The sequence below is a fragment of the Enoplosus armatus genome, chromosome 19, assembly GCF_043641665.1.
Source record: "Enoplosus armatus isolate fEnoArm2 chromosome 19, fEnoArm2.hap1, whole genome shotgun sequence".
In the NCBI taxonomy this organism is placed as follows: domain Eukaryota; kingdom Metazoa; phylum Chordata; class Actinopteri; order Centrarchiformes; family Enoplosidae; genus Enoplosus; species Enoplosus armatus.
The window spans coordinates 11,326,759-11,341,672 of NC_092198.1; positions in this window are offsets into that span (position 1 = coordinate 11,326,759).

Below are 14,914 nucleotides of genomic sequence, written 5' to 3' on the forward strand. Positions count from 1 at the left end.
TAAGTACAACATCAATATATGAGTTTTATACCCAACTGACACCCCCATCCTCCACATCCTTCTTGATACAATCTCTTTGCCCTACTGTTTTACTCATCTGATGGAACTTTGAATCTAGGACACCACCTTGACAGGGAAAATAGGCCGCACATTCAGGGAAGATGGTGGGCTGGGACGGTGTGTGTGTGTGTGTGTGTGTGTGGGGGGGGGGGGGGGGGGGGGTGTAACTGGTTTCCTGATTCCGCCTTGAGGGGGAACCTAGAAAAGCTAAGTCCTTCCTTTCAAGCTCTCTTACTGTTTTCTTATTTCTCTCCCTCCACTCACCTCTCTCACCTACTGTATCTTCACTTGGCTCTGGTTGTACCCACTAATTTAAACAAATCCCCCTCCCCACATATATCTAAGAGACTAGCTTATTAGAGGGGCTTGGGGATATTAGGTACCCATCAATCAGAGCTACAGTACAAACCTCGAACGTTGACAACATCAACAATAACAAACAAGGAGTCATGAGATCAAACAGCTTATGTTGCTAAGCAACCACAGGTTTTATCACTAACAGCCCAACAAGCAGCACGGAGGTGGTACCTGCAAATTACATTACTGAACACCTTGGCTAGACATCAAAAGAAGTGTACAAACCACATAAAGTGCTCAGATAACAGTGGAATTACACGCAGCTCTGAACTGGAGCAGCACATAAAACTCACACTTCTGAAGTTTGATTATTACACATCCAATGGGCCCAAATACAAAACCTCACGTCTATTTCAAAATGCTACCACCTCAACTTTGACTCCCTTCATTTCACTGTCCTCACACTGACATAAACCTACAGAAATGTTGCAAAAGATTAAGAAGCAAGTTTTACTAAAGACAAACACTGCATATCCATCCAAAAGCCAAAAGTGACATATTGCTTGTTCTGTCCGACCAACAATTCAATTTATTATCACGTAAAACTAAGAAAAAGCAGCAAATACATACAAATGACAAGCTGACAAGCAAAACTTCTGGCAGTTGGATGTCTAGTATGTTTAGTGGTATCACACTTAATGTGATGAGATGAGGTGATTTTCTTGGAAACTCACTTCACTTCAAACTCAAAGAAGTTGTTTCAGTTTTTTTCCCGTTTTCTTTCTGAATATGCAACCTGACAAAGGCCCTGTGCCAAAACACAGTGTTTAAATACAAAACATCTCCAATAAGTGGTGTTGCCAAGTTGTTTTTCTAGTCATGAACAGACAGAATGCATTCTCACAAACTGGGTTTTACTGCTGTTCCTTATTTGACATGATGTTTTCTTCTACTAGTATCACTAGTATCTGATGGAAATCATATGACAATATTGCTTGTAGGGAGCGAGGAGGAAAACAAAAATCCTCTGAAAACATGATGGATTTTGGTCTTGCTTCTTTATTATGATCACTAACTCGAGTGCAGCTGAAAAGCTTCATTTTTTAAGAGATTTCGTAGAACTCTCATTTCTGTGTGATATTTTTCATTTTCTGCTGCCAAAGACAAATGTGAGCAAAACCAATAAAATGGATGATTCAAATCCTTCAAGACTCTAAAGAGATTTAATTTTGTTTGTGTCTACTTGTAAAAAAATATATATATTCTAGCACAGTGGAGTCATCGAGCTTCTGTACTTAGAAAAACAATTTCCTTTAAGCTTTTATTTCATTTTCACTGACAGTGAAATATCTCCACAGTAAAATAATTCAGGTTCATGAATCAACTATTTGCCCTGGAGGTCCTTGAATGAATCAGTGCTGGTGTGGATCTTTCAACATAATCCCCTTTTCACCAAACCCCCTCATTAATTGCTTTCACTTCAAACACCCTATCTGCTGTTAATCATAATGATGACGGGAGTTATCTAGTACATGCATGGCTGAGCTACTGCAAAGTGGGAGCTGTTTAGGACAGTCTGGGAATATGAAGGAAGAGTGACTGACATTGTGTAGCAGAAACTGAGAAATAAGAGGGCACTTTTAACAGAGACATCAAACATGATAGCATAAATAACCCAAGCTGTTTATCCAAAGTATAAGGTGAAATAAACATCAGCTCAATGTAAAAGATATTAATATGTGTTAAATGCTTTAAAGGATTTTGGGACTTTCTCGCCAAAGGTTAGAGAAGATCATATCATATGTACTGTACAGTAAATATGTAGCAGCCAGTTTAGCTTAGCACAAAGACCAGAAACAGCTAGCTTGGCTCTGTCAAAAGGTAACGTCTACCAGCACCTCTAAATCTCACTAAGTAAAGTGTTATATCTCGGTTAATCCATATAAAGTGTAAAAACAACAAGTTGTGGTTTTACAGGGTGTCTGGACAGAACTAGGCTAGCTGTTTCCCTGTTTCCAGTCTTTGCTAACCTAATCCAACTAGCTAATATTTAGCGTTGACACATGAGAGTGGTATTCATCCACCTCTCAGCAAAGAGCGTAAAGTATTTCCTAAAATGACATGCTAGTCCTTCAACTACAGCAAGAAGTGGATGTCAAATACATGAAGGACTTTATAGTACTGATAAAAAACTGAGCCATGTCATTTTTACATTAGCAAAAAAAAAAAATCAGCATTCAACTGTTAAGTGTGCCTGGAAGCATGAAAGATATAGTATGTGTGATAACTTATTAAAAATGATAACCGAAAAACACAATCACAACTTGATGAAAGATTTTCCTATAATGTCGTGAATGCTAATTGCCTTTGACTGCAGTTATTATGCAAAACATAGGCTCCGACCCCCCCATCAGGAACCGTCCTCCAAAGGCTCTGTGAATGATTAATTAGAAGGGATCAAACCAACGTTCTTACATACAGCAGGAAAACAGCCTTATCTTCTCTAAGAAGCATGTTTTGTCCTCAGATGTGTCCAGAGAATGAAATGGGATTAGCACCGGGGTTATTTTGCAGGCAGGCATTATTACATTCTTCAAATTAAAAGTCAACACAGACGTTTGGGTTTTGGTCCTGAATGACTTCCTGTACTCTATTTATAGCCGGCATCCCGCAATGAAAATTGTGCTAATATTTGCTCCGCAGACAGTGACAGTTGGTTGGCATGATGCTGTGCAGGAGGACTGAGCCAGATATGCACACAATGATTTTTTTTTTTAAAGCAACATTTCCAGGATGCAGGATTCTAGGAGACCACAGATTGCAGCCCGTGTCCTTACAACAGTCAACAAAGGTTTCTTTTAACCATAACCATGATCATTTCCTAACCTTAACCAAGTACTTTTAGTTAGTAAATTTAGCAAATCCTTAACCATAGAGGCTCATATGAGCAGTCATATGGGTCATTTGGGATAGGCACTGACAAACAACCTGGTCTATTCTCTGTTTAAAAAAGGGCTTTATTCTGAAAAGCTTGTGTAAAGCCATTTAACTGCTCATTTATCTGCTTCACTGTGTGCTAATTAATCAAACACTGCAAGAGGAGAGATTGTTCGTTATACGGACTGTTTACAATCTCATGACAATTACAGTTTATCACTGACAAAAGCGCATTAAATATGGAGGTGACTTGCACAGTAAATGTCCATTGAAAGTGCCTCGTATTATTTTCATTGAGTGATTCAGCAGCCACTGTTTGTCTATGGCTGACATACAGACTGCTGCTGTCTGTTAGATTAATACTTTTGAGATTCATATAGGTCTAAAGCACCAAGGGCCATGTCTCTACCCAATGACCTGTATACAGATATCATCCTACAGTTAGTACGTTAACATTTTCAAAGCTGTTTCTATATGTAGAAATCAGAATATATGAGATATGTAGAGTATGAGGAAAACAAGGGCTCTATCGACAAAGAGAAACAGTCAGAATCATGCCAAAATAACATTACCACATGAACAATGCAGACATTTCCATACTTAAGAAATCTTTCCTCGAGGCTATTTATTCATAAAGCATAATTGCTCAGCACCGTGGAAGGATTGTTTTCATTAGCAATTCAAACAGGGCATGATTTTCTCTTTGCTGATAAAGATCTTTTTCCCCTGGAGTCTGCTGGCTCCCATTTCAACATCTTCATCAACTATAAATAGCTCCCTCAACAGGAATCCATTCGTTAAATAATAGGTTTTATATTTAATATTCTTGTTTTCTATTCAAGGGTAAAGCTGCTACTTGTAAAAGAATAAAGGAAAAAAAACTGAATCCCCAGGTTTACGAATCCCCTTCTCAAGCTGAGTGCTAAGAAAACAACACTTAGCCTGAGCAATCATTGGCTTTCCCATCCATTGTCACACCAAAGCAAAACAAGTCACCTTCGAGAGCCACTGATCTCATTTGAGACAGTGTATCTCTGCGCCCCTTTAATGGATGAGGGCCTCCCACAGGAATCCCCTCTAATGCGGTAGAGCACTTTAGACCCTTCCAGCTGAGTGATGGATGCTAGTCTGTCACAGTCGGATACCTCGGCTTCTAAGGTCTCATGTCTGGAGTATTAGGGGGTATCAAAGGGGTAATCAATGTGAGTGCTCGAGCAGTGCGTTTGAAATGACTGATTCAAACTGAATTATACATATTTTCTTGGTATGTTTTTGCCTTTATTTAATGTCAGTATTGAGTGTGAGAAGTGAAAAGGTCCTAGACTGGATTTGGCTCCAGAAGGTTGTAGGTACTCCACATGCCAGGGGGCGTACAGAGGGTTTGGTTTCAGAGGAGAGGGGGGCACAATGAAGTCAACCAAAGACAAAAAAGGTCAATGCTATTTCCTGTATTTATATGCATTTATATCAATTTAGCAAATTACATATTATGATAAAATTGGTTACTATGCTTTCCAAAATAATGCTAGTAAAAAAAAAACAAAAAAAACAAGACAACGGCTATGCTTTTAAAGTCTATCATCATCGGGCTTCATAATTAATATGAAGATCATCAGAGGAAACTGTTAAAAGCTAGTTCATTAATCTCAGCTGGCTGTCTTATGAGAAAACTTCAACTGGGCTTTTATTGTGCTTCGTTTCAACCATAATAGCACACACATTGTTTCTCTATGCAGCACTGAGCTACAGAAGTTTTCCATTTTCACATTGACAGTACAAAGTTATTTTTAGTAGTGGGTTCCTCGGCTCTCAGTGCTGAGCTCAGATAGGGACACGATGTGGTGTCAGAAATGGCGGGGGGAGTTTGAATTTTTCAGAGGAACAGAACACGGAGATGGGATTTAGCTCTCTGGTGGAGGAGCAGGTTCAGCTGATACGCACACACACACACACATTTACACAGGCATCTGCAGTACTTAATCTCTCTCTCTCTCTCTCTCTCTCTCTCTCTCTCTCACACACACACACACACACACACACACACACACACACACACACACACACACACCAACAGAATAACAATTGAAAACATGCTCAAAAAGACTCTTACACAGGAGTGACAGCATATCCCATTTCACAGACAGCTGCCACGGACATCAAACAGAAAGAGGACTCAGATGCTAGGACTTCACTGTACACCAACAGGAAGATGGGTTGTGCATGTGTGTGTGTGTGTGTGTGTGTCCGTGTGTGTCCATGTGTGTGTTGCTGCAGCAGCATGAGCAGGCAACTCTCCCAAGATAGGGTCTCTCAGTTTCCTTGTGTTGCATAATTCACTTTACTTCAGGCCAGGGAACCTTGTTGGTGCTAAAAACACCCCAGAGAGACTGCACAGAACAGCATAATAATGAGCTGTATATAAGGCACTGAGACTGTGGTTTGATTACACGTGTTGGTGTTTCTGGAGGTGAAACAGGGAGCCAGGCATGTATTTAGTCAGTGATAGACTGTAGGAGTGAAGGCTGCTCAATGTCAAACTGGCTAACAGTGATAAAATTTAAGCTTAGATAACCTACAAGGCTTTAAAAGAACGTATGTGTTACTAAACATAACCGCTTACAACACATACTATCATATACTGTGGACCATGAGAAAATGTTATACACTTGCCATAACACAGCTCCCAAAGGTGCCACAAAGAAAATCAATATAGAATATGATGTGGAGCAGTTTTTAATAACATGAGGCTGAGGCCTTAAAATCGATATTTGTGGAGTGCAACGGTAAAGAAAATATACTCGCAGCTTCAAACATAACAAAGATTTGATTCAGTGTACGAATGTTGAGTTGAAATTGAGTTATTGGGTGATAATTTCCAGACTAGGATACATCAATATAGAAGTTAACTGGTGTTCCTAGAGGGACGTTTTAGGTAACTGTTGCAGTAACCTTCCCAACAAAATGAAAAATTGGTTGAAAAAGATTCAACCAAACCCCCTGATACATACTGTAAGTAGTCACAGCAGCACACTAACACACACACATCCTGTTAGATCCTTCACACATCCTGTGTCTCCACACAAATTCCTTTGTTGTGACTACAGAGCAAGATAAGATCCCCAGTGTTCAATGTATCTTCAGCTAAAACGTCCTCTGTCATCCTCGAAGAACAACAAGGAAGATTTAAGGTGAATCTCCTTTTCACATTTAAGGCATTAATACAGAAATGATAGTTGTGGGATAAAAAGGACAGAAGGGCTCCGACTAAGCTTTGACTAAACCCAGACCTTTGACAGAAAAAGAATGAGGTATTATTAAATTTCAAAATACCCATAGCAACCGCAGGATTAAAAACACAAGAACCCAAGAGGAGTGTTTAGTGTAGTGAAGCACTTGACAACCCAGTGTGAGGTTGAATAGCATTGTTCTCACCTGCCCAAACAAACCACAAAAATGCTTTTAAGAGTTTCATTCAACCTGCTCCAAGCATGTTTAATGTGACAATTTCCTAAATCCATTTAATACTGTATCTCCTCTTGATGCAAGCACCTTTGTAAGCTAAACTGGATTCACAAGAGGATGACACAAAACAAACATTCCTTAAACGGATAATAGATTCATAAAGACAGTTTTTCAACATAAAATATAAGCCACTGACTGGAAAGAAATAAAAATATAGGCTGACAGATGTAAAAGTCTACAGCCATGCTAGCAGCTCTTTGAGCACCACAGTGCTTTGAGCTATATGCTAACATCAGCATGCTAATATGCTTGTAATGGCAACAACAACATGCTGATGTTAACGGTATGTTTACCATATTCACCATCTTCATTTAGCGTGTTAGCATGCTAATATTTGCCAATTAGCACCAAAAACAGCTATTGGACAAAGTGAAATGCAGGCCTGATTATGCGGTCAGGTGAAAGGTCAGATTTGTGTGAACTGTCAGTGAAACAACGAAATAGGAAACAAAGAAAAAAGTTGGTGGGGAAATAAGAGTCAAGTAGGAAGCAGACAAACACAAAGTCAGTGCAGAGCTGTCACTGAGGTAGCTGTGCTTTTGACAATAATCCAACTAATCAGACTGTTGGGGGGGATTTAGCTCATGTAGTTCTCTTCTGACCAAAGTGGAGTCAAAGGGTCATGCACTCACACAAAATCCTCTTATTATTCATGCAACTAAATAAAACTGCATTTGAACATCATGTTCACAGAGTCATTTTGCTAAATTTTACATCTGCTTAAAGGGAAATGGCTATGAAGGGGAAAATACAATGTTAACCATGTTAAATCTATTTAAGGTAAATTCACTAATAACACAGTGCATCAACAGAAGACTGTAGAAAACAAACAGAACCAAATCCTGATTATATAGTGTGAGCTTTTTGAGTCATGAAAAGGACCCTGAGGGATAAACGACAGGTTGAAATAACTTAAATCATCAACGCGATGCAACAATACCTCACAACTTAGGCAGGTGCTGATCTTTGAAATACGAAATCCATTAAACAGGTTACTTTCCAAAAAGCACGTTCCATGAAAACTCATTAGCAGCACTTTATCATCTAATCCATCTCCAGTCTGCGACTGGTGAGACTGATGAGTGTGTCAGCATGATTTATGCAGAGCATAGGTGGGAAATCTGCTCAGTTAAATCACCATCTGATGCACTCAGTTCAGCTAAGAGCACATATTGGCTTAATCGGTCTTATAAATGGCTGTATATTCTATACAGATCCTAGAGAGAGCAAGATGCAACAACTAAGTGTTTCTTCTTTAAACGTAGCTGAAAATGATGGACCACCAGCTTACCTCAGTTTTAAATTATTTCATTCATGGTCTGGAAAGCACACTACGCCTTTATTTTAATGGATTTAGCAAAAGTCTTCAATGTGGTTGAGTAGTTTTACAAAGATTATCCTGTCTTGGCTTCAGAAGTCATGCCTGGAAGTGGTGCCAGAGCTATTTATCAGACAGACAGACATGTGAGAGTGCACATACTGACAGGCTGACCCTTCAGAGAACCTGTAATAAAACTAACATAGGAAAGACTTTAGATTTCACTATTTTAGCACAGTGATTGTATTGAAGTCACTTAAACATTAAAACAATTATTTGCTATTCTCTTCTGTTTGTCTCTTCTTGGTACATTATTTGTGTGTGTGTGTGTGTGTGTGTGTGTGTGTGTGTAATAGTAAACATTGCATTGCTGTAAAAGGTCATGTGCTGTATGCAAATTCAACCTTTCCTGTAGACATCATGTTAAATAAATCAAGGGCCTAAACACTGAGAGCATCCAGGCGATGCAAACTAGTTCCACTGCAAACTTTTTCATAGCAGAGTTTGAGGATTATTATGGAGGAGTAAACCAGAACACTGAATTTTTTTAGGGTAATTTTTCAGTGGTTTAAGCAACTACAACTTAAACAATTGGTCGACTGATCGATTGGTCGAGAATTGGAAGAGAATAATTGGCAACTATTTTGACTTTTATTTATTTATTTATTTAATCATTGTAAACTGAATATTGTGTTTTGGACTGTTGGTCGGACATAACAAGACGTCACCTTGGACTCTGAGAAACTGGGACATTTTTTTCAGTATTTTCTGACATAGACTAAACAACAAAATGACATTCACCTCTTCTGAACGATCTGCTTGGCTGGATACCACTTGGGGTGGTTGGAAAATGTTTTCTGTTATTTGGGTAAAATCTCTCTTTAAATGGGTTTCCCAGTCTACACAGCCAGATTATAGCACTCAAAGCAGCATTTCTGACACTTTAATTCGGCATCTTAACACAAATTCTAATTCTCCATCAGTCCCCAATCATCAACTCCTCATCTTTTTATTCATCACACTGAAAGCAAAGGAATCCTACCGGTAATTTGCCACACACTAATCCCAGCCTTCATCCCTCTCACTGCCAATGTATTGTTGACATTCCCTGTATATTATCCTGTATATTCCCGTCATTACCTCTTTGCTGGTACGTCCCTGACTCATGGGAGAGTCTTAACGAGCCATTGAGAGATAATTGCTCCCTGAGGGTCAGTGCTAACTGACACCGCTGCCTCCTGCATGTCATTCAGTCAAGTCCCTGTCAAGTTAAAAATATGCAAATAGAACTGCAGGCTGCATTCACTGCCAGCGTTTCCAACCAGACGAATGTAATGACGGTTGAGTCCACTAATTCCAGATCAAGCTCTTCTCTGGACTTCAAAGCGAAGCAATACAAACCGCATATTCTGACATTTTCCTCAAAGCAATAACGCTTGAGAATCTAACGGAAGCACACTTGAGATGTGTACTCAAGAAATAAATGAAGCTAGTTATTTTCAGCTTTTTCTTTGAAATTGATCACACAGCTGTTCAGCAGAAGCAGGCTGTGATATTTACACCACTAAAATAATTGCAAAAAACAACCCTAAACCCAAGGACAAAGTCTTACTGTATTCAACTCAGTCTGTCCCGAAGCCACACCATTTTAAATTGATGCTGTACGGCATGGGCGTCCTTGGCGCCAAGGGCAAGTGTGTGTGACTTCTGAGACACTGAAAGGTCGGTACTGCTTCTATGTGACGGGATCCAAAGGGATGGCTTGTACTCCAGGCACATGCTGTGTCCTCTTCCGTCCTGCCAGTGGCTTTGACCTCAACAGATGACAACGGACGGCCACGAGGGGCGATGGGGAAGTGCTGTACGTGTCAGCTTTCTGCTGGCGAAAGAGCTGAAGACTGGCTTCACACATGTCCAGAAATAAATCTTTTTATGTTAGTAAGGTAGAGTGAAAATGAAATTATTCTGCCTGTTTTTTTACTTGTAAAAAGAGTCCCTCTTTACACGGCTAGTGTAACTTAATACAGTAACCGATTATGCTGGATTTCACTTATTTATCATGCCGACTGTGTGTCTCATCCTGAGGTTGTACAAATACAAAAGAAGAGATTTGGTTGTAATAAATAGTTGTCACAGGCACTAATGGAATCAGTCAGACGTGCACACTGTCAACAGAATTCAAAACTCACATTAGGAATGCCACAGCCACCACAGTCAATATTGTTTCAACTTGTTCATCTTTTGGGGTCCATCTTGTAAAGACAGAGCCATGAGTATCTATGAAAATCCAGGATGACTTTTTATCCCTTTTCAGGCATGAAATACGTAACATTGCTGACTAACATCTATCTGTTAAAGTAGTGGCTTTTAGACATATGTGGCCATTAAGTAAATGTTTATTATGGCATTATTCAAACTTGACAGGACCCTTACGAAAAAAGTTATTTTGCCATTAAAGCCTTAAATAATGACCACTGTGTGTGTGAGGGACACTCACCCCCAGAATTCCTGAATACATTTTCATATCAATTTCATAATTTATTGATTTATTGGCACATCCTGTTGCCTATTTCATAATGTCCAACAGTACCCAAGCATAAAATGACTACACGTTAAGTTGGGACTTAATGTCTGTACTGTATTTTGGACACATGGTGTGTGTGTAAAGCATTTTGCTGGATGGAGAGAGTGCTGGTCTGATTATTACTGTGATAGTAGCCTCTTTTGCTCTGTGAGGGAAAATAAGTATTATTTAGTATTTTTTAAGTATTAATAAGTAAAATAATTTAGACTGATTTGACTTCCTCAACAACTTTAAATTGGCTCATTTGCAGTGTTTCCCAGTTTATTAACCCTTTGTTCATAAGAGGTGATAGTTAAGTGGTGGATTTATTACACTGCTCTCAAGACAAGACCTGCAATTTCTTGCTTTACCGTCACTTCAGACTTATGCTATGTTGGATGTGTAACAGAAATGTTACTTGGTCTGACCAGGTAAGATTGCCGTCATGACTTTTACACATAAGTGACTCAGGTGCTCACTCAGACATTCGGACATGTAAAATGGCCATTAACGTAACGAGGTACATGTCTGAGTTAAGTGTTGGTCAAGGGGAAAGTTTGACCTTGCAGTGGTGTTAGCAGAAAGGTCAGGTGCTAACCAAATTAATCATGCCAGTATGTTTAGCAAAAGCTTTCCCCATGTGCCTAAAAATCACCCAAGTCATTATTCGATCCGCATTCTGCAGGAAATTTCCTCGAGTCAGTTGACAGGACACAAATGATTCATCTTCTTTTTTTTCCAACTTTACACACCTAATTTGTGTGAATGTGCCAAGCAGCTGCAATATTGCCTTATTTGCATTCCGACAGCCAGCTTTGACGCATTGCCACATGCTGGCATACAGGCGCTGTCCTCTCTCCAAATTACCTGCTAAGTAGCTTCTGGACATCAGCAGTCACCCTGTCCGCCTGTACCATTTGTGACTGCTGTGCTCACATTTTTCCAGCCTGATTCCTCTGGTGGCTCTCAGACTCAAACTGCTTCTCTCATCAGGCGCTGAAATCCAGCTGGATTCTGCTCTGACAATATCACTCTGCTTTATCCCCTCCCTCTCTCTTCCCGGCGCCAACAACAATAAGAGGAGAAAAGCACAATGCAGAGGCTCCTGCAGACAATGTGACACAGACAATGTCTTTCAATTTAACATGTTGATGGTTTGTTTGTTAGCTTTTGTCATCATGGTAATGATGGAGAATATGGTGATTTTGGCGATGTTGAGGGAAATAATAACGACTCCCATCCATCAATGTTTGCACAAAAAACAAGATCAGAAGTTTTAGGCAAGCAGCTGTCAACAGCCTGAATCATTTCAGACAACCTGTCACTTGACGTTGACATCTTGTGCTCAAATTCAGAGACGTAATGTGTCCAAAGCCATCGGAGAGACTCATTAAAGCCCTAATCCAATGAGAAAACATTTAAATCCCACAGACTTACACTCAATACTCTTGTATTCAATCATTTGTGTAGAACATTTCCTAAAGAGAGTGAAGAAACCAAGCACATCTTCCTGGCTGTGAAATGAATCACTCAAATTTAATGGGAGCTGGCATGGGCCGCTGATTATTCACTAAGCGGGAATTCAGGATGAGGCAAAAGCAGCATGCTAGCATTTATGGCAGTGAGATGCTCGCAGGCGATGTGGCTGCAGGGAGGGAGCATTCAAGACAACACTTCACACATCGGTGAGACAGCAGAGCTGCAGGCAGCAGAGCAGCTCCACTCTCTCTGCCCGTCACTGATGGTGTGACAAGCTTTGTTGTTCTGACCCGTCAATCAGCACTCACAACCTCCTGTACTTTACACTGTAGTAACCCAGGAGCAATCTCGTACTATACAGTATTGTGTAGTAGTACTGATTGCTATTTGGTCAAGGTTATCTATCTAAAGTCATTCTTCATTGACCTCTATGGGTAGAAAATACCTTAAAAAGCATCAAGTTTACTTTAATAACGCGTATAATATGTATTATATTGTTTTGAATGTATGGCTGAAAAATACACATGTAGAGGATTTGGCGCAGTATTATACTGTGAACTACCTCATGACTGTGTGTCAGGGAGATAGAAGAGTAACCAAATAACCGAATGAAAAAAATCACTACAGACTAATATCCCAATTACATTCCTTAAAGTATTCAGTATTGGGTCTACAGTAAAATGAAATTCTCCTACTTCAGCATATTTCTCTCTAGTTGTAGGATTTGATCATACAAATTGGCTGGATTTTAATTGGGTATTTAATCTAGGGGCTGCAACATATTGTGATTTTCATCATGAATTAATCTAAATGATTTAATTGATTACTCAATTAATTGTTTACACAATGAAATGTCAAATACCCATGACAAGTTCTAAGACCCCAAGGTGATGTCTTCAAATGTCTTGCTTTGTCTGACCGACACTCCAAAACCCAAAAATATTCACTTCAAAATGATCTCAAACACACACATAAACAGCAAATCCTCACATCTGAGAAGCTGCAACCAGCCAATATTTGGCATTTGCTTAATTAAAACAATTTCGAACGAATAATCAGTTATTAACACTTTTCGCCAATTTGTTTTGGGGGGGGTTGGCTGCTCGGTTATTCGACTAATGTTCGGCATCAATTCGGATTGGCTGGGTTTAATGTATGCTATGTTGTGATGTTGTTTTGGTAAAGAACATTTGGCAGTGGGACCAGCCAGAGGCGGAAGTAAAGTAAAGCAATTACAAGTGGACTACATATCAGGCCGCGGCTTGTAATTGTACAGCTTTTTACAACACAGTACATCCAGCTCAGCGACATTTGGCAACAAGACAAACAAAAGCTCTCCAGTAGAAAACACAACAGTCCGTTAGCTTACTACGAAGAGCCAGAGGCACACACTGTCCTTCTTCCCCTCTCTTCGTAGATTTTACTGCCTTTGCTACATCGCCAAAACCTTTACAACACTAAATCCAAACATTTAAAAACACACACATTGTCTCACTCACTCTCGTGTTTTGAAGTTCCCCATGTGTGCCGCGGAACTCCGGGGCTCTTGATAATCGCTCTGCCGGCGGATTTGAGGGCATCCATCCCGAGAGGTGTGTCTGCTCCCCGGCAGGTGGATTCCCCAGTCTCCGGACCGCAGGGAGGTAAATACAGCAGGCTGAGCTCGACGGCGGATGCGCCAAAAAAGAAGGAAACGGCGAAGAAGAGAGTCCACTGACACAAGTTCCCACCCTGAACCGCTCTGGTTTGCTCTCCCCACAGACTGATCACCAGCTGAGGACCAGCACGCGCACCTACTGCACCGTCTCCAAACTTAAGGGCGTGTCCTTCAACCTTGATAAGCTCACAGTAATAAAGCTTCTTCCTGAGTGTGACCGTAATGAAACACCATTACTGCAGTCTAAAGGACTTACTGCACTAATGAGTTTATCGCTAATGAGCTCACAAATTGCACTTTTTGTCTCTTAGGAGTCTCTGTGGTTGAGTGATCTGTGGTGGATGCACTGATGCCAAGTTTTTTATTCCTTTAACATATTTAATATGCATCAGAGACAACATGCTCTAAATCATAGGCTACTCTAGTTAAGGACTAGGTTAAAGCGTCTTTACTGCAATTTTCTCCCATCATTCCCTGGTCTTTCCAGGCTAAAACACATAACCAGTGGTGAAAAGTAACTAAGTACATTTACTCAAGTACTGTACTTAAGTTCAATTTTGAGGTACTTGTACTTTTCTTGAGTATTTCCATTTTATGCTACCTTATATTTCTATTCCACTACAATTTTGGGGGAATTATTGTACTTTTTACTTCACTACACTTATCTGATAAGCTACTTTACAGATTCAGACTAATAATACAAAATATATCCTAATCAACAAATCAGAATCAGAAATCGGAATCAGAAATACTTTATTGATCCCCGGGGGTAAATTATACAAATAAATGATGATGTATTATTATAGGTTAAGAACCGATGACAAGCCACCCAACTATATAAAGTAATTGAAATGAGTCCCAACTTTACCAGCTGCACACATTAATGCAATAGATCGAGTACTTCTTCCACCACTGGACACAAATCAACTAACTTCATTTGTGACAAATGCTTCAGGTTTTTTGTATGTCGGCGCCCTCTTTTGATTGAAACCAGTTATTACAGCGTTGCTGTTACCATCTTCTCTCACTACACACTCTGTATAAGCATTTAATATTAAATTACCAATTTAAAAAAATAATT